This window comes from Phascolarctos cinereus, unplaced genomic scaffold (assembly GCF_003287225.1).
Source record: "Phascolarctos cinereus isolate Bilbo 61053 unplaced genomic scaffold, phaCin_HiC Scaffold_4;HRSCAF=312, whole genome shotgun sequence".
Taxonomy (NCBI): Eukaryota; Metazoa; Chordata; class Mammalia; order Diprotodontia; family Phascolarctidae; genus Phascolarctos; species Phascolarctos cinereus.
The window spans coordinates 130,045,619-130,070,303 of record NW_027555847.1 but is presented as its reverse complement, the minus strand read 5'-3'; the positions used below and the strand labels follow the sequence as shown (position 1 = coordinate 130,070,303).

The window sequence follows — 24,685 nt, the reverse complement described above, 5'->3', positions numbered from 1 at the left end:
TAAATCCACCTTCTACAAGAAACCTTTCCCAATCCCCCTTAATGCTACTGCCTTACCTAAATTGATTAGCTCATTTATTCTGTATATATTTTGTCTGTATCTAGAAGCGTTTATGTTGTCTCCTTCATTAGACTGTGCACTCCTTGAGAGCAGGGACTTTTTTTTTTAAATCCCCAAAACTTAGCAGAGTGCCTGACACATATTAAGCCCTTAATAAATGCCTGTTGACTGTTTATTGACTCACAAACAACTAGAAACAAGGGAGATGTCCATCTGTTGAGGAACAGCCAAACAAATTACGGTACAGGAACATTCTAGAATATCGGTGTACTTTAAGAAACAACAGATATGATGAATACAGAGGCATGGAAGGACTTACATGATCTGATACAAAGTAAACCAGAACCAAGAAACACCATGTAAGATGACTATAACTAAGTGAATGGAGAGAACCATAACAACTCTATTTTAAAATGGAAAAATATATTTAGCTTGCAGGCTATACAGAAACAGGTGGCAGGCCAGATTTGGCCCTTGGAGTGTAATTTGCTGCACCCTGCATACGCCAATGAGGTTGTATTGATTCCAGCCAAATTCTAGGTTATATTTTTAAAAGAATGGTTTATGACCATTTAGAAATGAAGGCAGTAATGAGGAGGAGCCAGAATGGCTTCACTAAGAACAAGACATACCTTTTATAACAAGGGGCAGCAAGGTGGTGCAGGGGAACAGAGTGCCAGTCCTGGAGTCAGGTAGACTTCAGTCTAAATCCAGCCTCTGACATTTACTAGCTGGGTGACCCTAGGCAAGTCATTTGACCCTGTTTGCCTCAGTTTCCTCATCTGTAAAATGAGCTGGAGAAGGAAATGACAAACCACTCCAGTAACTCTGCCAAGAAAACCCAAAAAGGGGTCACAAAGAGTCAGTCATGACTGAAATGACTGGACAACAACAAATGAAGTGAAGGATGGACAGGTAACATAAGTAGATTTCAGTAAATGTTTAACAAAGTGATTCATTTACACAAAAAGAAAGGTAAGAGACTGCATGAGAGCAGTTTGGGGGAGCCCAAAGAAGCTGAATGACCTGACCCAAAGAATAATAATGAATGGGTTACTATCACCTCGGACAGGGACTCACTCCAGGAGAATGTCAGATGCTGTTCAACATCTTTGTTATTGAGTACATACATACTCATTTATCTATCCTCCCTGCCCACCCACCCAGGTGTGACCTTAGGTTACTAGTAAAATAACTTTACTGCTTCTGTGTTCTCACCCCATCTGGGGTATGAGGTATTTGGTAATCAAGTCCAAACTGTTCCAACATTAAAGTTCCTCTGAGGTGACTGCAATTGGGGAACTGTTCTTCATAATGACAACACTTATTTTGCTGTCCCCTCCCAAAGTAATCCCTCCACAGCTTGAGATCATTCTAGAACACACCAAACCCATTCTACTAGCATTTATTAAGCACCTACTATGTGCCAGTTACCATGAATACAAAAACAAACAAAACAGTTCTGCCCTCCAGAAGCCTATTCTTACTCTCCATAGTTTGAATGTATGCTCAGGCTTGATTTGCTTCAGTCCTGCTTTGTGCTGATTGGCACAGCAATGGGTCCGAGGCAAAGGTGGCCTCTTTTCTTCTGGCCGTTCTACTCAAGGTCATTTCTTTGAGGTTTTTTAACTGAATATGATAGCCGTACAGCTGTGTTGCTAACCCTACATGGAATTTACATTGTTATTGATTGTCATTCATAGCTGTAATTTTTTTTTAAGGATTTACTTGTTGAAGTTGTTTCTGAGGAGCTTTTCATATCAAATTCTCAAAGGAGGCTTGCTTTTTCCAGTAGAGATTCTTAGTTGTAGGTGTTCTGAAAACCCATTTTTAGGGGTAAGGGAACCTTTAATAGTAGGTGCAGTTTAATTGAATAGTACAAGAGGTCTTAAAGTACAATTTCCCCTGATTTGTGACATATAAATTCAAACTCTGTCTGGTCTCATCTTAGGTGAAAAATTGTGTGCAATTCAAATTGGTGTTCCTTGATAGGTGACTGTTTACTGATTCTCTGCTTGGAAAATCATCTCTTGTTCTGTTAGCAGTCTCATATGCTGTCCATCCCTCTTCCAATGATTCTGAGAAACTTACTTACACAATTACTTTTTTCTTTTTTTCTCTTTTTTTTACATTTTGGGAGAGTACAATGAAATGGGCAGCAGACTCTATGGCACTATTCTCGAGGGCCTGAAACCTGTCACACAATACTAGTAAAATTAAACCTCAACTGTACAAAGTTCTAGTTAGAACTGGCTGCTGAAACTCTTCCACAAACTTGCTGAGGCTGCAGTTGTAATTCTACCTCTCTCACCCTGAGTTGGCCTTCCTGGTTAATTTTTAGAAACCCCTACTTTTGCTACTGGTCCATGTTCCCTGACCCTATCACCCCAACAGCAATGTGACAGCTGCCCCAGCAGGCACTTTATCTGGAGACCTTATATAAACTCAGGCAATCAGAGGTAGTATGCCTTTGACTAGGACTCACATTTGCTCATCTGGGCCACTACTTGGCAAGCTGCCCTAGTATGGGGCATAATTTTGGAGGTGCGGGGGATGACCTGGGACTCCATCTGTGAGTAAATTGCTATTAATCTGCCCAAACCTTTCTATGATGTGCTGGCCTGAGTCATAAAACATTTTAATTCATCCCAGGGTGCATTCACCAGAACTCACCATAAATCTGCATGACAACAATGACTTTTAAATTATCTAAGATCAGTCTTCCAGTTGTCATCTGTTTGTAAAGTTGGAAATGAGTGTCATGGGATAAGAAAAGAGCAAATGTGCCTGATTTTCAAAAAAGAGATGAGATTGGAGTCTGCAAAAACCACACTGGGATTTGCACAAACAAAGCCAATGCAACCAAGATTAGAAGGAAAGTAGAAAATTGGGAAAGAATTTTTACAACCAGTGCCTCTGATAAGGGCCTCATTTCTTTTTTTTTTTTTTGGTTAGGCAATGGGGTTAAGTGACTTGCCCAGGGTCACACAGCTAGTGTTATGTATCTGAGGCTGGATTTGAACTCAGGTGCTTCTGAATCCAGGGCCAGTGCTCTATCCACTGCACCACCTAGCTGCCCCACATCATTTCTAAAATATATAGAGAATTAAGTCAAATCTATAAGAATACAAGTCATTCCCCAACTGATAAATGGTCAAAGGATATGAACAGGCAGTTTTCAGATGAAGAAATTAAAGCCATCTATAGTCATATGAAAAAATGTTCTATATCACTATTGATTAGAGAAATGCAAATCAAAACAACTCTGAGGTACCACATAACACCTATAAGACTAGCCAACATGACAAAACAGGAAAATGATAAATGTTGGAGAAGATGTGGGGAAATTGGAACACTAATGCATTGTTGGTGGAGTTGTGAAATGATCCAACCCGTTTTGGAGAGCAAATTGGAACTATGCCCAAAGGGCTATAAAAATGTGCATACCCTTTGACCCAGCAATAGCACTTCTAGGGCTGTATCCCAAAGAGATCATAGAAATGTACAAAAATGTACACATGTACAAAAATATTTATAGCAGCTCTTTTTGTGGTGGCAAAGAATTGGAAATTGAGAGGATTCCCATCAACTGAGGAATGGCTAAACAAGTTGTGGTACATGAATGTAATGGAATACTATTATGCTATGAGAGATGATGAGCAGACAGACTTCAGAAAAACCTGGAAAAAGACTTCTATGGACTGATGGTGAGTGAAGTGAGCAGAACCAGGAGAATGTTGCACACAGTAACAGCCACGTTGTGTAATGACTAACTTTGATAGACTTAGCCCTTTTCAGCAATGCAAGGATCTAAGACATCTCCAAAGGCCTCATGATGGAAAATGCTATCCACATCCAAAGAAAGAACTATGGAATTTGAATGCAGATTGAAGCATGCTATTTGCTCTTTTTTTTCTTCTGTTTTATTTTGTTTTCTCTTTCTTGTGGTTCCTCCTATTGGTTCTAATTCTTCCTTACAACATGACTAATGTGAAAATATGTTTAATAGGAATGTATATGTATAGTCTGTATCAGATTTTGTACTGTCTTGGGGAGGGAGGTGGGGACAAATTAAAACTCAAAAGCTTATGGAAGTGATTTCTGATAAATCAAAATAAATTAATAAAAAAAGGGGAAAAAAAACCACACTGGGAGATTGACTTATTCCTAACAATATTCTAAAACACTATTAAACAGATAGTTTGCAAGCCCTGAGAATGAGAAGCAAAGATCACTAAAAGCCAGAATAGCTTTATCAGGAATAAAAAATAGGGGCAGCTAGGTGGCGCAGTGGATAGACTACTGGCCCTGAAGTCAGGAGGACCTGAGTTCAAATCCAGCCTCAAACACATGATACTCACTAGCTGTGTGACTGTGGGCAAGTCATTTAACCCCAATTGCCTCACTTAAAAAAAAAGAGAGAGAGAGAGAATAAAGAATAGAATTTTGCCAGGTTAAGCTCACAGCCTCTATTGAAGGTAACTAGACCTGTAGAACAGGGGAAGGCTATAGATGCAATTTACTGGAATTGCTGGATTTGAGCAAAGCATGGAACAATGGTTCTCATGTTATCTTTGGTAATAAGATGGAGAGGTAAAAGCTATGTAATGGTACAGTGAAGTGGATCTGACTGACCCAAAGAGTAGCCATTAATGGATCATTAGCTTGGAAGAGGATGTCCATTGGCCTGTCTCAGTTATCTGTCCTTGGTCTTAAATTCTTCAACATTGTCAATACTTTGTAACAACACACAGAGGCTGTGTTTCTCAATTTGTAGATGGCAGAGGAATAGCTAACTGCTGGGTGACAGGAATTAGTTTACAAAAAACAGCAGTCAAAAAAGCCAAAGCTACACTAAACTTCACTGATGGGATCAGCACCAACCAGGAGAGAAAAGATTCTGCTGCACTTGAATCTAGCTGGACCAGATCTGGAATATTCTGTTCAATTCTAGCTGCCAGCATAGCTTTATCAAAGATAAAGAATGAAATCCTGCCAGCCTAAGCTCACTGCCTTTACTGAGGTTTGGAGGACCTAGACAAGATGTGGCATGTCCAGAAGAGGGCAGTAAGACAGAAGACTGGAGAAGATGCCCATGAAGATCTGCTGAAGTAATGTGATAATTGTCTTCCAGTATCTGAAGGTCTGTCGTGTGGAAGAAGGATTGGATTTACTCAGCTTGGCCTCAGGGGCAGAATCTGTAGACACATTTACATTTGATGTCACTACAAACCTCCTAACATTAGAGATATACCAAAGTAGAAGGGGCTGCCTCAGACTAAAAGTCCTCAGTGCTTGTCATGGATATGGTAGTGAGGATTCTCAGCCAAATCTACAGAAGATTACTTTCTGAGATGCCAAACTCTTAGGCTCATGAATTCTATGACTTCTCTAAGATTTATAGGCTCCTCGCCTCTTTCAGTCTCTAGTCCTACCCTTACCTCATGGCTCACCTATTCTCTTCACAACAAAAACTCACATGCCTTTGGATGAGAGGCCTGGCCAGTCCAGGTTCACCCACTATCTAAAATATGTATCATATTGGAGCAATATTTATCGTTCATGGGTAGGCAAAGCCAATATAACAAAAAATGACAATTTTACCTAATCTATTTATTCAAAGTTATCCCAATCAAATTACTAAAAAATTATCTGAGTTAGAAAAAATAATAACAAAATTCATTTGGAATAACAAAATATCAGGAATTTCAAAAAAAAAAAGGAAAAAAGAGGTAAAGGAAGGAGATTCAGCAATATCACACCTTAAACTATAAGGTGAAAACACTGTTAAAGAATAAAATGGATAATTTTGATTATTTTGATTTAAGAATTTGTTGTATAAATAAAACAAATGTAGCCAAGAATAGATGGAATGCAGAAAATTGGGAAAAAATTTTGATGGATAATATCTTAGGATGTGATTGTGTTGGAATACTGCTGTGATATAGGAAATGATGAGCTGGTTTAGAAAACTACATGGAAAGACCTGGCCCTATGAAGGAAGATGCTATCCACCTCCAGAGAAAGAGATGACAAGTGGAAATATGCATAGTACCGTCTTCCTTATATGTGTATGAGCATATATGTGTGTGTTTATAGATATCTATGCAGGGTTGTATGTGTGTATCTATATCTATATATACATATATGTAATATGTATATTGGTATTGAATTGTAGCCTTTCTTCGGGGGGGGAAGGGGAAAAAAAAGTAAAAAGTACACAGCAGAGAACAAAAGAAAATCTACAAGGAAGCAAAGAAAAGCTGGGTAGCTTTGAAGACAATGTGTACTATTAATTATATAGGTTTTCTTGAAGTGAAAATTTATAGTTTTGTACTGAATCTTATGTTCTGCTGTGTACATGGAACCATTCTCTTTTTTTTCTCATTTTGTATTTAAGTTTAAAATGAATGAAAAATTTATGAAATAAATAAAAATAAAATATGTATCATACCATTTTATGCCCAGGAGCTAGATTAAATACTTTTTAGGATTAAACTATCCTCTCTCCTATCTCATCCCTAGGCCTCACAGTTCTTATTGTACAGTCCAGCTGCCACCAACCCACCATCAAAACACCATGGTGCTTCCTTCTAATTCTACAGCAACTGAGGATTGGGGCCACAACGCTTTTAGGGTTTTAGTCTTTTTATTTTGGCCCACTGCTTCGAATTTTCATGTCCTGGACAGGGACTAATGATATGGCTTAATTGGTCTAAAAGAAATATTTCTACATCCAGAGACGGCTGACCATTCCATCACAAAATGGCTGATGCCATTTCCCTAGGTTAGTGGAAGGGATGCTTGCCCCTTGTCTATTCTCCACACTGAGCTCCTGACTGATCAGTTGCCACTGCATCCACGCTGGTGGCCTATCCTTGAGCTGCATAGCTTGTCTAAGCTATGCTCTGTTGGTACGGTTAGCAAAGTACTTTCTTTCAAATTCCCAAGGCTATATCCCCCTATCTGGTGTCATAAAGCAGGATGTATTGAAGAGCAGTAATGTATTCTGATGTTAGGAGACAATGCAAGGTAAATCTATCTCTCTATCTGTATCTATATCTACATAGATAGATAGATATATCCCAAGACAAGTTCTTCTACCTTGTTCAGAGTAAGGATATGCGTAAACCTTTATGGGAGGTTGTGGAAAGGAGGCCACACTGGGTGGCCAACAAAAATAAACATGTGCTCACAACACATACATGCACACAGCATACCGATGCACCCACTCCTCTGTAGCAACAGCTTTCAGGGCACTGACTGATCACAGAAATGTTCAAAGTAAAATCTCTTTCCAACACTATAGTTGGAAAAGTCTAGAGAGTCACAAATCAGGAAAAAAATGAAGTCACTCAAGCCAAACCCACAACATCGTAGAAAATTGGGACCTCCAGGGACCAAGAAGCTGAACAGCATCTTCTCTGCCTTCTCAGGGGCCAGAAGGGCCTAAAGTATCCAAAGACTAGGTACCTATTCTAAGAACTCTGCCAGTAACTGCTCTTCTAAATCATGGTTTTTCAGCACTAACACGAGAGAAAACAGGAAATACCTTAACCACTCTCTCTAAAGAATATGTAGGGAAGTGAGATGTCCTAAAAGGGCCAGATAGACTGGTGTGTAGTTCTCAGCACAGAGACCTCAAGGCCTGAGTGCTCATGATTCAAGGTGACTTCTGGCTAAGGGAAGAAGGGGGTGGTAGTGGTAATCATTAACCGACATCAGGACTATTATTATGCTGAACACTCTTTCTACCTGCCTCAGGATCCAGTCTCTTCTTCCCAGATACAGGTCAAAATGACTGTGAACCATATATAGTTGCCATCCTACTGTCCTCTAGGCCAGTAACTATCTACTTAGATGTCCTTAAAAAGTTGTCCCCAATTCATCTCAGAGAACTCATATACATCCTAAAGAAGGGGCACTGACCACCCAAATCTTCACTGATCCTTTGACATACAATCTTCATTTTCCCGGAATATTAATTCCATCCTTTCTAAAGAGGCAAAAATCATATACCCTCCCCCTTAGAAGATAACTATTGACAACAGTACAGTAAATACTTTAAATAACAAATAGCAAGAAACATAGATTAGTCAATCACAAAAGTAACCCTAAGAAAGGTATCATAGGCACATGGAACTCAGGTGACAGCCATACACAGTAGTACAAACACAGGCTCTGCCCTTGAGGACCTCATGCATTTTCTGAGACTTAGAAGCAGCAAAGCTGCCAGGAGATTCCTCATATTCAAAATCTGCACAAGGTTAAACTCTGGTGTGTACTCTCTGATGCTTCATAAGGGCTGACCTATGCCTGAAGGGTTTCCCACATTCTTTACATTCATAGGGCTTCTCTCCAGTGTGAATCCTCTGATGTTGAATAAGAGATGAGCTTTGACTGAAGGTTCTCCCACATTCATTACACCCATAGGGTTTCTCTCCAGTATGAATTCTCTGATGTTGATTAAAGGAAGAGCTGTGATTGAAGGCTTTCCCACATTCCCTACAGTGATAGGGTTTTTCTCCAGTATGAATTCTTCGATGTTGAACAAGATGTGAGCTCCTACGAAAAGCTTCCCCACATTCACTACATTCATAGGGTTTATTTCCAGTGTGAATTCTCTGATGCTGAATAAGGTCTGAGCTTCCCCTGAAGGCTTTCCCACATTCATCACATGTATAGGGCTTCTCTCCTGTATGAATTCTTTGATGCTTCCTAAGAACAGAGCTTTGACTGAATGCTTTCCCACACTGAGTACATTTGTGGGGTTTCACTCCCATATGAATTCTCTGATGTTTTCTAAGATCTGAGCTCTGCTTAAAGGTTTTCTCACATTCATTACATTCATAAGGTTTCAAGACAATTTGATTCTTTTGATGCACATTAGAAGATGAATTCTGTCTGGAGTTTTGGTCATTTGTAGCAGATACATGGGTTTTCTCTCCTGTTGGAATTCTACGTCGTGTAACCAGGTCTGATTTCAAATGACAACTACACAAACACTCATCATATCTATGGCCATTCTCTCCTAAGGGAATTTTTTCAGAAGGGATGGTCACTACCACAAAATTTCCATCCTGGGAAAGGGATCCTTCTACTTTCTCCACTTTGTTTCCCTGTTGCTTGTCTAGAGTGCCTTCACATTCATTGGCTTCTCCAACCTTGGTTCCCTTGGAAGCATCCACTGGGAATCTTCCAGATAGCCTCTCTGTGACTCCTCTTCTTCAGAAAGTTCCTGCTTTGGAAGGGTCCACTTGGTACTAGTCTCAAAATCTGAAATGATCAATAGAAAATACAAATGTCATGCATGCTGGAAGAAAGGAATCTTCTTAAAAGGAATATTAGGGGCAGCTAGGTGGCGCAGTGGATAGAGCACCAGCCCTGGAGTCAGGAGGATCTAAGTTTAAATCTGGCGTCAGACATATAACACTTACTAGCTATGTGACCCTGGGCAAGTCACTTAACCCCATTGCCTAGTCAAAAAAAAAAAGAATATTAACAAGGGTTCACATCTCCAAGTCCTTTATATACATTATGTGTTGTGATTATTTTGAATAATCAGGAAGTATGATTATCCTATTTTTACATATTAGGAAAGCAAGGATGAGAGAGGGGAGAAGATCAGAGATTTAGAGTGGGAAGGCTCTTTCAAGGCAATCTATTCCAACATCCTCTCTTATAGGTGAGGAAACAGTCCAAGAGAGATTAAATGAATAGATAAACATCACATGGTTAGTGGGTTGTGGAACTGGAACTAAAATCCAGATTCTAAATCCATCACCATTTCAATGAAGTCACATTGCTCTTAGAAAAAGAAAAGTCAAAATTAAATTAATATGTTGTGCGAGATATGCATGCAGTCTATACATGTTTCAGTGAGCTTTCACAAACAGTATCCCAATCTAGAGGAAACGGTAACAGGAAACAAGACTGAAAACACAGATGCCAAGTGAGGGAGGCAGGCAAGAGGTATGTGGCAGAGAGGACAAGGTAGCACAAAAAGTGAACCAGTCTATGACACTAAGAAAGAAGAGACAAATCAGAGAACTGAGGAAGCCAAAGATAGAGGGAATGGTCTCATATACAAAATATTTATAACAGCACTTTTTATTATAACAAAGAACTTGAAGGAAGTGGGAGCCCATCACATGAGGAATCACTGAAGTAACTTCGGTATATGAAAATAAAGGAATATTATTGTGCCATAAGAAATTATCAATATGAAGCACTCAGAAAAGCTTGAGAAGCCTTTTATGAACAACAGTTCATTAAGAATGCAGCAAACTCCAGAGCACAATTTACATGATCACTATCACGTAAAGGAAACAGTGTTGGATAATTTCAGAACTCTGAGCAGTGCAGTGATCTGACTTCAGAGGACAGCTGGAAAGACATGTGTCTCTCAGCAGAGGGCTGGTAAATTATAGATATGCAATGAGCCCTATATTGTCATGCAAGGCCAATGTATGTATCTTGCTCATCTGTACATTATAAGTTACAAGGGGGGGTTGGGAGTGAAGGAATTGGGAACTGAGTGTGATGAAAAAAAGATTATCAACAAAACATTTTAAAAGAAGGGGGAAAATATGGATGAGCCAAACAGGAACAACATTACAAACTAGTACTACAAACTGGAGACTGGGGAAAATGAGCTTTCATTAAGGGTGGGAAATATGAAGAGATGATGTACAGATAGGGACTGAACAGGTGGGTGGTAAGAATAATGGAAGTTTTCATTCTGGTGACCTAGACCATTTTTCGTATACTGACTTTCCAAACTTTGCCACTGTCACAACCTGGATCTTCCCTCAGTGCTAAAGTGGAACTTCCATCCACTCCTACTCCAGAACTCTTCTCACCCTGGAATATCTGTCTACCACACCAGCTCCCTTTTTCCACTCATGAGTTCCTCTTAGAGCCTCTGTTATGGGGAGAGGCCCAGACCAGCCAAGCCTCACTCCTGTCTTGGCTCTGCTCTTGACTTTCTGGACTCTGCCACCACGCTTCAGCTGCCATTTAATCCTGGAACAACCCTCCACCATGCTAGCTTCCTTCTCTCATTGGTGAGTTCCTCCAAAGGCTTTCCAGACCTGGAAACCATGCCCCAGTGGGCCCCTCTCCCTACTCTTCTGTCTTGGCTTCCCCCTTCCCTCTCACCCCATGCAACATAAGCTCCTTGAACACAGGGAGAGTCTTTCTTTTTGCTTGTATTTGTCTCCCCAGGCCTTAGCACAGTGCCTGGCACATAATAAGAGTTTCACAAATGCTCGTTTGCCATGTCAGTGGGGTTAGGCAAAAGGGGACATGAGTAGTAAGAAAAAGTAAAGGGACATCACAGTTCTGTACCTTAAGAACCCATCCATAAAATTCTTTCAGTTCTGCGATCCATGTTATGCTCATGGGGTTCAAAAGCTACCACTGCATGAGCAGGGATGGGGATCTAACAAGGACCACTATGAATACAGATACCTGATTTCTTGTAAATCTAATCAAAGCAGTTTTAAGTGGAAAAAGAAGAGAAAGAAAACTGCTTATTAATTATTAGAGACCAGAAAGGTTAACTACAATATAAGAAAGAGCAGAAATACCCAGAATATCATAGGAAACAAAAATCCAAAAGAGGAGGGGGAAAAACACGATGGCCTCCAATGTCTATGCACAAATGCAAAACATGTGGGTGAGCAAGGCAGATTACAGTCCCTACCACCAGGAGATAATTTGACCTCCCAGATACCACTGATGTGATTTGGGGTTGCTAAGAACCCCAAAATGTCAGGGTACAAGGCGGAGTTGCCTAGAAAGAATTCATACACTCAAACTGCAAAGTTGAATGTAACCCTAGTAGAACAGGGTGAAGTTTCTAGTGAACCTGCAAACTAATGTGGATTGAGGCTGATGCTTATATACAAAACAGATAGTGAAAGGATCTGGTTGGGATTAAGGAATGGCAAATTGTCTAGGGTGCCTCAAGTGCAACTGTGAAAGGAATGTCCAGTAAGCTAATCAGGTGATCTAGGTGGGCTGGGATGGGCCAGGTGCCTTGGATGGAGGCACCAGTGATCTTGGTTGCTGAAATGTATGGGAAAATTGAGGGACTGAGTTGCTTTCAAAGACATGATCTTTTCCTTTTAGGAGTCCAGGTCCCAACACCCCATTACCACTGAAGCTTGGCTGGATGAGACCAAGGCCTGCAACAGGCTCTGCAAGGTCTAACTTATCTGAAAGCAACAAGACAGAGAAAAGACAGAATATCATGTTATGTTAACAAAGTACACTTGGGTGAGGAACTCCAGAAACGAACAAGGGAAACATGATGCAGAGGAGCCTAAAATCATGTAAAAAAAAAGCTCCTCTTTTTTAAAACTGAAGAGATTAAGAAATAATAGTTCTCTTAGCCTAAAAACACCAATTTCCAAACTCCCTGTTTGAAGAGGGGTTAGATGAAAGACAAGTTTGAGGCAGGCTAGGGAAAAGGATTAAGGGTGGTAACCAAAATTTAGAACAGGAACAACTCTTAACTAGGCTACTGACCCATCACTCGCAAATAGTGCCAGGACCTGACCCTCTCCACTGAGAAGGGATTAAGATACATAGGGCAGGGAGGGCTCACGGGATTCCTTCAACTGACCCCAAGAGATAACCTAAGGGGAGTGTCCCACAAAGGATGAATGATGACTATTGCTTTAGAATGTTAATCCCCAAGCTGAATTTTAATCTACATTTTTTTCATTGTGCCAGATTTCTATAAATGTTATCCCAAATCTTCTTGGGCTAAAGAGTTTTGTTGGGGACACTGGGAACTATGCCAGTTTAGACATCTCTCTCTGCAAGCCAAAAGTAGCTTGGTTATTATATTCAATAGTAAATTGTTTCTTGAAGATTTGTGCCAAAAACATAGTATTAATATTTTTCTTCAGTAGAGACAGAGAAACAGCATTGATATTGTCAATGGAATCTACTACAGACTACCTGGGCAGAAAGAGTGAAATGAGCAGTTTGGGAAATAGATCAAAAGTCTAGAATGAGGTAGTTTTAACAGGGAATTTCATTTGTTCAGACACTTGCTGGAATCTTTCTCTTTTCCTCCCCTCCTCTGCCCTCTTCTGTCCCTCTCTTCCCATTTCTCCCTTTCTCTCCCTGACTCCCAAGTCAATAAGAATTTATTAAGGGTCCTCGAAGTAGAATGCATGGTGCTAAATGCTGGGGTGACAAATACAAGCAGACAAAAGACAGTCCCTGCTCTCAAGAAGTTTACTTCTAATGGGGGAAGAGAATACATAAAAGGAAATTGCAGGAGAGAGGAGAGGAGCTCAAGGTATCTTCCCCATTGTGACCCTTGGGCAAACCAGACCAGCTTTACTCCTTTCTCTTCTCTTGAATCCCTTGCCCTCTTATCCTATCACTGACCTGTCCAAGAACTGTTCCACCCGCCATCCTCTGCCTTCACTCCCACTGCAGAATGAAGGTGGAGAGAAGCACGAAACTACGCTGCGTGGGACCATTACAAATTTACTTTTGTTATTATTGTTCAGGTGTGTCTGACTCTTTATGAACCCATGTGGGGTAGATACTGGGGTAGTTTGCCATTTCCTTCTCCAGTGGATTAAGACAAACAGAGGTTAAGTGATTTGCCCAAGGTCACAGTATCTGAGACAAGATCTGAACTCAGGTCTTCCTGACTCCAGGCCCAGCACTCCATCCACTAAACCAGCTAGCTGCCTCTAATTTATGTTACATAACCTCAACTGGGCCCTCACTACACCAAGGCATTCCTTGTGAACCTCCTAAATCAATTCACTATCCCACTCACAGCAGCACCACTTCTAAAACTATTCATCCCTCCTCAAACTTCCAATGACTCCCAGTCCCTAACTCCCTCAACTGAAAACCCCGCCCTATATTTCAATGAAAATACTGAGGCCATTTGTCAAGACCTCCTTCTTTTCCCCTCCCTCTTCCTCTCAGATCACTCAGTGGTCTTCTGCCATTACCTTTACTCGTGGCTCTCTTGAAGAGATAGTGCTTCTACTCACCAAGGCTCACCCCTCTACCTGCTCAAGGGATCCCATTCTTTCCCGTCTCCTCCAACAGACTGCCCCCTCTGTCATCCCCACTCCATCACTTTTCTTTATCTTTCCCTGGCTTTAACCTTCCGGCTGCTTCTCTACTGCCTACCAACATGTCCACATCTCTTCTGTCCTCAAAAAACCTCACTGACATGTCCATTCTCACTAGCTACCACTCTCTATTTTTCCTCCCTTTCCTGGCTAACCTCCCTGAGATGGTTTTTTACACTAAGTGCTTCCACTTCCTTCCCCATCACTCTCTCTCTTTTTACCTCTCTGTAGTCTGGCTTCTGACTTGATCATTCAACTGAAACTGCTTTCTCCTAAGTTACTAACAATCTCTGAATTGTCAAGTCTAATGACCTTTCTCAACCTTCATCCTTCTTGAACTCTCTATAGCCTGTGACAGTGTCAATCACCCTTTTCTCTTTCATATGCTTCTCTCCAGGTTTCATCCACACTTCTCTCTCCTGGTTTTCCTCCTGACTGTTCCTTCTCAGTCTCCTTCATTAAACATTTGTCCAGGACATCACTAATTATAGGTGTCCCCCAAGGCTCTGTCCTGTGACTTCTTCTCTTCTCCCTCTATACTCACTCCCATATATTCAATTATCATCTCTGATTGGATGATTCTCAGATCTACCTAGCCAGCCCTAATCTCTTTTTTTTTCTTTTGGCTAGGGCTAAATGACTTGCCCAGGGTCACAAAGCTAATAAGTGTCATCCACCTAACTGCCCCCACCTAATCTCTTTACTGACCTTCAGTATCTCATCTGCAACTGCCTATCAGACATCTCAAACCAAATGTTCCATAGACATCTTAAGCTCAAAATATCCAAAACTGAATTCATTATCATTCCCCCTCAATCCTCCCTTCTTCCCAACTTCATTTCTACGTGAGAAATAATTCATTTGGACCTACTCCATTCCAATCACTATCAATCAATTTGATATGATTCCACAGGGGTGGTGATTATACATTCTGTATATCAAGTCTCAGAGCTGTGAACTACAAATTGTAAATTTACTTGTTTAATCACAGGAAGCTAACTAGAGGCCTCCACCCTTGTTTTTCCTTGTCATGGTGACCAAGCCCAGTGTGGCAGAAGTAACTCAATTATATGGAAAGTCTTCCAATTCATTTTTGTATCTCTTGATCATTCTCTCTTGTCCAACACAGGCAGGTGACCATCTTATGAGTATTTATTCAATAGAGATGTCCCATGCTCCATCCAATCTATGACCCCCCTGTTAATATATCAAGTTCTGGCCCACAAGCGCAAGGTCTATCAACCAATGAGACTGTGTACTTTACCATGCCTCTTTTGCGTATTTGGTAATCAAGCCCTATGAAAACAAGGTCCCGGAAGAAGGGGGCATCGCAGATTATGAGGAAAATCCTAAGTCCACTTCATTAGAGGGGACCATGGACCCTTTAATAAAGTACTATTGGCTGACAGATCTGTCTCAGTCTCTTTTAATACAGGTTGGACAATTTTAATTCCACAACTACTACCCAAAGCACTCCCTTCCCAGACTCAAAACCTAGGGGTCATCCTGGACTCCTCACTCTCTCTCACCTCCCTATCAAAAGAACTATCAAGTCCTGTGCTTTTTAACCTTCCTAACACCTCTAGTATGTGCTTCCTTCTCTCCAGTGGCATTGCTATTAGCCTGGCACAGTTTATCATCAGCTCATGCCTAGACTACTGCAATAGCCTTATAGTTGATCTCCCTGCCCCAAGTCCCTTCCTATTTCAGTCAATCCTCCACTCAGTTGTAAGGCTGTATGTCTGACTATTTCACTATTTATTTAATAAACTCCAGTGGCCCTTCCTGGATGAAATATGAAAATCATTTATCTGGCTTTTAAAACCTTCAATAACTTGGCTTCCTCTTACCTTTCTAGTATTCTTTTTTATTTATTTTTAATTTTTTTAATTAATTTTTTAAATTTTCAGTTCTAAATACTGTCTCTCCCTCTAGTTGAGAAGGCAAGCAATGATACCCATCATACATGTAAAGCTGAAGTCATGCAAAACATTTCCATATTAGACATGTTGGGGGAAAAAAAAAGCAAAAAAAACAAAGGAAGTAGAAAAAATATGCTTCAACAGGCCCTCAGAGGCCATCAGTTCTCTCTCTGGAAGTGGACACTATTTTTCATCACGAGTATTTTGGAATTATCAGAGATCACTGTACTGATCATTAACAACAGCTCATGTCTTCCACAGTTGACTGTGTTATGATATTGCTGTTACTGTGTACAATGTTCTCCTCTTTCCAGGCTTCCTAAATCTTACTTCCCTGCACACACAAGAGATCCAGTGACGTGCTGTGCCTCAAGCATAACTATGAATTTCCCACTCCTTGTATTTCTCACTGGCTGTCTCCCATGACTGGAATAGTCTTTTCCCAACCCTGCCTCCTGATTTCCATGCCTTCCTTCAAATCCCAGCTAAAATTTTCTACAAGACGCTCTTCTCAATCCCATGATGCTAGTGCCTTCCTTCTGTTGACTATCCCCAATTTACACCATATAACATATATCTTGTTTGTACACAGTTATTTGCATGTTGTCTTTACCATTAGACTGAGAGCTTCTTGAGACTACGGACTGTTTTTTGCCTTTCTTTATATAATCAGTACTTAGCCCAATGTGTGGCACACAGCAGGCGCTTAGTAAATGCTTGCTAACTTATCTTGATGTCAAAAAAGCACAAAGCAAATGTAGCTTGTAAAGCTGTCAATAAAAACAGTAAAGCAAAATTTCCTGGGGATAATTGAACCAGGAATGTAATTTTCTCTTATCCCTGAAAAGTTAAAGATGGTGACAATTCTGACTTTCTAATTTGCAAAATAATATAACACCTGAAATGACTGGGCTTTAAAATAAGAAGCTCTCTACAGCTTCATGGAATCACCCATTCTAAATGGGAAGGGATTTGAAAGATGATCTACTCTAACTCTCTCACTTTACAGAAGAGAAAACCAAGGCCCAGACAAGTTACATCATTGGCCAAAATGACATTGATTGGAATTGTCAAAGTCAGCACTTAAACCAATGTCCTTTGATACCAAATCCTGTATATCACACTACCTCTTAATGATTGTTGACAAGAAATTGAGGAGCCAAATGCTATTCTTTTTTTTTTTCTGAGGCCCAGGGTCATACAGCTAGTATGTATCATGTGTCTGAGGCCAAATTTGAACTCAGGTCCTCCTGACTCCAAGGGCATTGCTCTATCGACTGCATCACCTAGCTGCCCCCCACAGTTGCTATTCTGATAGATAAACAAGCCCCATTCTCTTCCCGACCTTCTCTTTACTCCCTTCTCCCTTCCACTTGCTCCTCACCTCTTTCTTGTAGGAACTGAGGCTCTGGAGACTCACGCTTGATCTGGGCATTCATAGGCTGAATCTGGACATTCAGTGCATCTTGTGCTGCTCTCAAGGGTGCCATCTTCTCCCAGGCCCCTGCCTCCCTCTGTGTGCTTAATGCAACCTGTAGATGACAAGATATGTTTAACCTTGTAAAGGAACCACTATGAAAACAAAAACATCAATATAGAAAGGAATCCCAGAGATACAGGACTGAGGAGAAAGAACTAGAGTTTTGTTTGTCAGGTTTAAAAAGGCTGTATTAAGATTAACCATAAAATGACCCAGGAGGTTCCTTTTCATTATTAAACAGTTTTCTCTTTTCAGAAGAACGGTTGAATTGGCACATGAAAGAATTAACTACAACAGAAATTTTTGTTGTTGATAAAAAGGAAATCTGAAATTTAAGTTAATTATATTATATGGCTATTTGAACAATGAATGATTTAGTATTTAGTAAGATGAATATACAAGAAAACTTCAAACAATTGTAGAAAAACTCCTATTTATATTTATCCATTTTTACCCATTAAAAATAAATTGTAGGGGCAGCTAGGTGGCGCAGTGGATAGACATGGGCCCTGGAGTAAGGAGCATCTAACTTCAAATTCAGTCTCAGACCAGACAAATGACATTTACTAGCTATGTGACTATGTGACTAGCAAGTCACTTAACCCCAACTGCCTCACCAAAAAAAAGTTAGATTACAACAGTTAACCAAAAATTATACAATAAAACCACCACAGCTATAATGTTACTTTAACTTTTAGAAACTATGAAAAATCATGTTGTGGCACAGTAACTGCTCTTAAGCATAAAGTCCAAGTAAAGTCTATTAGAGCAGATTTAGAATACAGAATAAACTGACTGAACAAAAGCTGGGAAAATGTGCCTACCTCCCTTGTGGCTATGATAGAAGATAACAGCTGAAAGGAATCTTAAAAGCCATCTAGTCTAACACTTTCATTTTACAGGATGAGGAAACTGAGGACCAGACAATGGTCTTGCTCTAATACATGACTTGCTCTAATAAGAAGAGACACGATTCAAGACACGATTCTGAATCCAAGTCCAATACATTTGATACTCGATTAACCTCCCTCCCACTCCATCTATATTTTCAGTCTTCATCTTCTTTGACTTTTTACCACATTTGGTACTGATAACTACCTGATAACTTTCTAAAACTCTTTTCCTCCTTTGGCTTCAGTACCCAACACCATTCTTGTTCTCCTACCTTTCTGACCATTCCTCTATGTTCTTCTCTGGTTCTTTTCTATATACTTATAAATATGCTTATCCTAGGATTCAGCTTTTGTCCTCTATTCTTTCTCTCTCCACAACTGTCCTTCAGAGATCTCATTTACTTTCATATAGACTGGCAATTAAATCAACCAGTTAAAAAAAGTCAGTTGTCCTTGATTTTTTCCCTAATTCCTTATATCTAGTCATTCACCAAGTCCTCTTCAGTCTTCCTTCCTAACACTTTCTTTTCCTTTCTAATTTCCCCTGCCCCATCGTAATTCCGATTCTGGTCATTCCCCTCACCCCTAGGAGAGGAACTCTCTCATTTCTGCTTTTGCATCCCCATCACCTAGCACCAATCCTGGAATACAGAAAGCACTTAAAATACTTGAAATGCTCAATGATGGACAAGGTAAGTTGCTTCCTAAAATGATCTCCCTTTACTAAGTCAACACACCAACATCACCAGAAATGCATTTTGGTTCAGAAAAACCACTGGCTCCCCAGTGGTACTGATCAAGTCCAAACCCCTTAGCCTGTCATGGAAGACCCTGTTTTGTTTCTAGCCTTATCTTAAGCAATAACCTAAATACAAGAATCCACCCCAAACTAGTCAAGGATCCTGTAATTACTGTATGCAGGTATCAGTCTTCCTACCTTTGCTCACACTATTAGTTTTGCCTGTAATGTGGTGTGTATATTTGTATACACATAAATATATATATTCTCCTGTAAGAAGCAGTTTAAGGTCTTAATCACCTTCCATGAAATATTCTCAGACTAATTCGACTGACATCTCTTAGTCCTCTGAGTTTGAAAATGTATAGCCTATACAGGGGTTCCAAAGTATTAGAACCCCTTTTTAATAGAAGAAAATTATGGACCCCTCTACCACTCACAGGGCACATTTTGCTGGGGCTAAAGATCAAAATGATAATATGAATAAGGATTTTCAAACCCTTTGCAACAATTCCAGAAACACCCTGGAGTTCAGATTACCACTTATTTGAGAATTAATCATGTGACACACATTGTATTTTCTTGTGCTATTACTCAATGCTCATGTGTCATTTAATCTTTCATATGTTTTCATGTTCTCACATTTGACTGTGAGTGCCATAAAATAACAGGTTCTTAAATATGTACATTGAAGTTACTTGGACAAGTGAAAAGGGAAACCAAGATCTTTTCTATTTCTAATACTCTGACTTCATGAATCCTCAACCTCCTCCTCAATTTCAATCACATTCATCCCCATTCTATTTTATTTAGCCACCAGGTTAGATGAATCATGCCTTAGGCCTCAGGAACAGGCCTAACTCCAAAGTCTGCAACTCTTAAATTTCCTTCTCTGATCACAATCTAACTCTCCACCTTGCTGCCCACAATCACAATGATGTTCTTCCTGTCCCTTCAACCTTCACTGCTGTTGTGGCTCTACCCAGCCTTGACCCCATAAGTCAGCTATTTCAATGACATTAGGTGTCACCTGAGAATTTTTTACCCCTTTCACTTTCCATACTGACCCATCCCCAACCCTGAATAACACTTGGCTAGACCTGAAATATTGTATGCTACTGGAGAAAGTCAAAAAACTGTGGCCATTGGGTGAATACATCCAAAACAACCATGTCAACATCAGTCTGGGTCCCTCACTATGACTTACTCCCTATACTATTTCCCACATTTTTTTTACTTTTGCCCATCCCCAACTTCACTTCCTACCCCCCTCCCCAATCATAGATCTCATTTCCTACTTATCCTGAGAAGACTGAGGTCATCTGACCTGAACCTCCTCAACTTCTTTCTTCCTTCTCACTTCAAAACCTCTCTATCACCTATCTTTTCTTCCTCCTAGACCAAAGAAACAGCTGGCCTTCCTCTTTGCCAAGTCTAACTCCACTTATCATTTTGACCCTATCCTCTCTTGCCTCCTCCAGGATTTAGTTCCCAACATAATCTTTCCATAATGGAATCAACAAGATCTGAGGAGGAATCCTGACTCAGACACTTCTAGCTATCCTAGGAAGGTCACTGATTACAGGGTTGCTGTCAGCACTAAATGAGGGGACAGGTGAATAGAGAGCATTTTGCAAAACTTCAAGCAATCAACAAATAGTGGCCATTATTATGAAGTTTCACTTTCTCTCAGCAAGCTCTTTCCTCCCACCTACAAATCATGGTTAGCCTCTCTTATCTGAAAAACAAAAGCTTTCTACTGACATTGCTACCTTTTTCACGTGACCACTCCATGGTCTTTCCTCCTCTTCAGTGTCAAATTTCTAGAAAGAATGAACTACATTCATTCTTTCTTCTTCCTCATCACCAGCTCTTTCATGCTATTCTGGCTTCTCTACTTTCCACTCTAGTGACCACCTTCTAATTTGTCAGCCTTGATCTCTCTGTAGCATTTGTCACTGGTCACCCCTTCCCTCCTCCTTTCTTTCCACCCTACTTGGCTTCCTAGACACGCTATTCTTACAGTTTCCTGTGTGCCAATCACCTTCTCTCTCTCCTTTGATTTCTCTTCTTCCTTCCACTATTCCACTCTCTTTTGGATCAGGGCTGGGCAGACTATGGCCTGTACTTGGAGCTAATATTAGTTTTTACATTTTTAAATACAATAGCACTTTGTTTAAAAATGTCTAAGCCATAGTTCATCTTGGGCTTACAAAAGCAAGCAGAGGGCTGTAGCTTGACAACACTTGCTCAAAATGTAAGACTGCTCCTCCAGAGGCTCTGACCTTGGTCCTCAGCTTTTGCTACTTCCTCTCATTTGCTGAATCTATCCACTCCTCTGTCCCTCCACTAGTATTTGTTAAGCATGTATTATGTGCCAGACACTATACTAAGTGCTGGGGATGAAATGAAAGGCAAAAAACAGTGCCTGCTCTCAAGGAGCTCACAATCTAATAGAAAAGACAAGCTAACCCCATTTCCCCATAATAAATCACATCTGCCTCTTTCCCACCTGTTGTCCTGGTTCAAGAAGCTGTCTTTCCAAATCCTCCAGCACAGTTACCACCTCCTCTCCACTCTCTGGATGCTGATCTCTCACCCAGGTCTGCAGGTCCTCTGGCAAAATGGTCAGGAACTGTTCCAGGACCAGCAGCTCTAGAATCTGCTCCTTCGTGTGTATCTCTGGTCTTAGCCACTGATGACAAAGTTCCTGGAGTTTGCTCAGAGCCTCTCGGGGTCCAGGGGTGTCACTGTAGCCAAACTGCCTGAACTGCAGGCGGGAGATCTCCTGGGTGGAAGGACTGTTCCTCTTCTGGCTGTCTTTCTTTCCCCATACACAATCCTCTAATTTCTCTACCTTTACTACTTGAAGTTTCTCTTTCCCTGTTGGATTCTGGGGATTCAGTGCTGCAGTCTCTCTAGATTCTAGAGCCATTTGAGCTTATATAAGTTGTTTTGGGTTTTGCTTTTTTTTTTTAAGTAGGCACTCCAGAGAGGTCTATGCCTCAAAGAAATTCGTCTTGAGCAGCTCTTCAAGGAAACCCCTAAGATAAGAAACCACTGTTAATACAGAGTAATAACGAAGCGGGCTGAGTTCCAAGAAGAACTAGCAATTTATCAGAGGAAGAGGGGGATTTTTAAATGGGCAAAAGATGCAATTACATAACAGAATATATGAATATTAAAAAGACAGAAGCAGTTTGTTAAGGGATTAGGTAATGGGGAAGGGTCCCTCAGTGGAACTACACATCCAATTACCCACAATGCATACAGAAAAACCCACTGGGGGGCATGTATGTATGATAATGATATTATAATAAGCCTCTTTATGTCATAAGTTCACCTAAAGGACAACTTTTGCTATTACTTTGCACGTGACTACTTAGGGAAAATTCTTTCTGTTGTTTTGGGGGTCTATATCCTGCTCGAGGATCCTGGTAGTACTACTTTCTGATTGGCTGGCTATTACGGCACTATCCAAGATTAGATGGATGTGGTTGTGGTTCAGCACATGTTTTTTGTTAGAAATATGAGGAATGGGTTTGGGGGCAGTGGCTAGCTAGAGACAGTGGCTAGCATTCCATCACATGGAAACGCCTGCTGTTATAGTGAGACAGTGAGACATATATGAGGGAGTTAGGATATTGAGTTGACGGGGGAGGGGCAGGAGCAGTGCCTAGCTAGGAGCAGTGGGCCTGCTGTTCAATGAGGCCTATGATTGAGTCTGGAGGACTTTGGTGTGGTTAAAGCCAGGTTGTATAGTTAAATCAGGACATGCCTGCTATTCAGTGGCACTCATAAGGAAGTTAGAATATTCGGGCTGGGGGCAGCTTTATTAGGATTCCATCAATAATAAATGCTATTTAAGAATTTAGACAAATGAATGAATGCCAGTCAGAAGGATAATTCATTGTAAAACGTAACAGGAAGAAACACTTAAAGGTAACACTAAAAAATGTTAACCAAATAATTCCTAAGCAATTCTGGATCTTTTCTCTGTTGTGATATACAAATAACAGTGAGCCATAATATAGTGATTTTTTTATGTTTAATAGGAATGTATATGTAAAGCCTATATCAGATTGAGCACCGTCTTGGGGAGGGAGGGGAAGTAACATTTAAAACTCAAAAGCTTATGGAAGTGATTGTTGATAAATCAAAATAAATTAATAAAAAAAATTTTAAACAGAATATAAAGATATTTTTCATTATAAAAATAGCAGCACTTTAAGAAGAGGGATAGCATTTGATAAACGGAGGCCCAAATAGGAAAAGTCACTTGCCAAAGTAAAACAAAATGATTGATGGAACCAAAAGGATCCAGATTACTTCTCTGGTAAAGTAAATGGAAACAGCACTAGCTTTCAAGACAAAGCACTTGGGCTCAGATCCTGCCTCTGATGGTTACTGCCTAGACAACTCGCTGTCGAACCCCACACAGCTCTGGGCCTGCAGTCAGGAAGACCCGAGTTCAAATCCAGTCTCAGACACTAGCTGTGTGACCCTGGGCAAGTTCCTGACCATCTTTGCCTCAGTCTCCTCAACTATAAAATGGGAATAATAATAGCACCTACATCCCAGGGCTGTAGTGAAGGTCAAATGAGACAATAATTGTAGCGGCACATAGTAGGTGGTATATAAATGCTCATGACTTCTTTCATACCCGTACGCACCATTCAGAGGCAAAAACACAACTGTCAAAATCACAGGCTTCTAAATTGACACTGGACTCTGGAGGTTTCTCTGAACTCTTAAGTAATTGAGGCATTCCTCACTCCAGGGATGATCCCACATCGCCCCCCCCCAACCCCGCCTCCCGATCCCTCCTCCACGGCCCAGACCCGGTTCTCACCTACACTTCCGGACTACAGAGGGACCATAGTCAAGAGGTTGCTATAGTGACGGGTTTGGGCGGCACGTGACTCCACCAGAGTCCATGCTCCGCCCCGGCCTGGCTCAACACAAGAGGGCGTAGGTCTACACTACACGGCCCCGCTGCAGCCACTGCTACTATTCAAAAGCTCCACTGAGTCAGGGAGCTCAAGGCTCAGAGTCCAGCACGGAAAAGAAGCGGGCTTCACGTCCCCAGAGAACAGCGCCGCCCGGATTGCTGGGAAACGAAATCCGGGGGCGAAAATGAACGCCCCAGGCCCCGGAGGCTTCTGGGAAGCGTAGTCCAGCGACAGCTCCTACAAGCGTCCATGACATCCTGTGTTCCCCGGCTGGAGATGCTTAAGCCCTTTCCCCTCTAAGGGAACTGTCCTCCTGGAGCTCTGTGTGTTAAGTGAGTCCTGGTTCCTCCACCTAGAAGAGGGCGGCCCCTCCCCCTCCCGCCTCCTTACCTCCTTACGCCCTTACGCCCACAAGAAGATGGCGGTGGGGATGAAGCCTAGGAGCCCCAGGATGGCGTTTGTTGCCGGAAATCGGGCTGGCCCGCTCCGGTGACGTCATCGCGGGGGGGAAGGGCGCTC

The 24,685-nt window shown here is 41.1% G+C and overlaps 1 pseudogene across 1 annotated transcript; it reads right to left on the bottom strand.

Moving 5' to 3' along the window:
• Window positions 1–1,449: 1,449 nt before the first annotated feature.
• LOC110221914 (zinc finger and SCAN domain-containing protein 9-like) lies at window positions 1,450–24,654 on the bottom strand (annotated as a pseudogene). Its single transcript, XR_013485925.1, has 4 exons — window positions 24,557–24,654; window positions 21,727–22,258; window positions 17,487–17,634; window positions 1,450–9,336 (listed from the first exon to the last, which is right to left on the bottom strand). The product of XR_013485925.1 is annotated as a zinc finger and SCAN domain-containing protein 9-like (transcript).
• Between the last annotated feature and the right edge of the window lie 31 nt (window positions 24,655–24,685).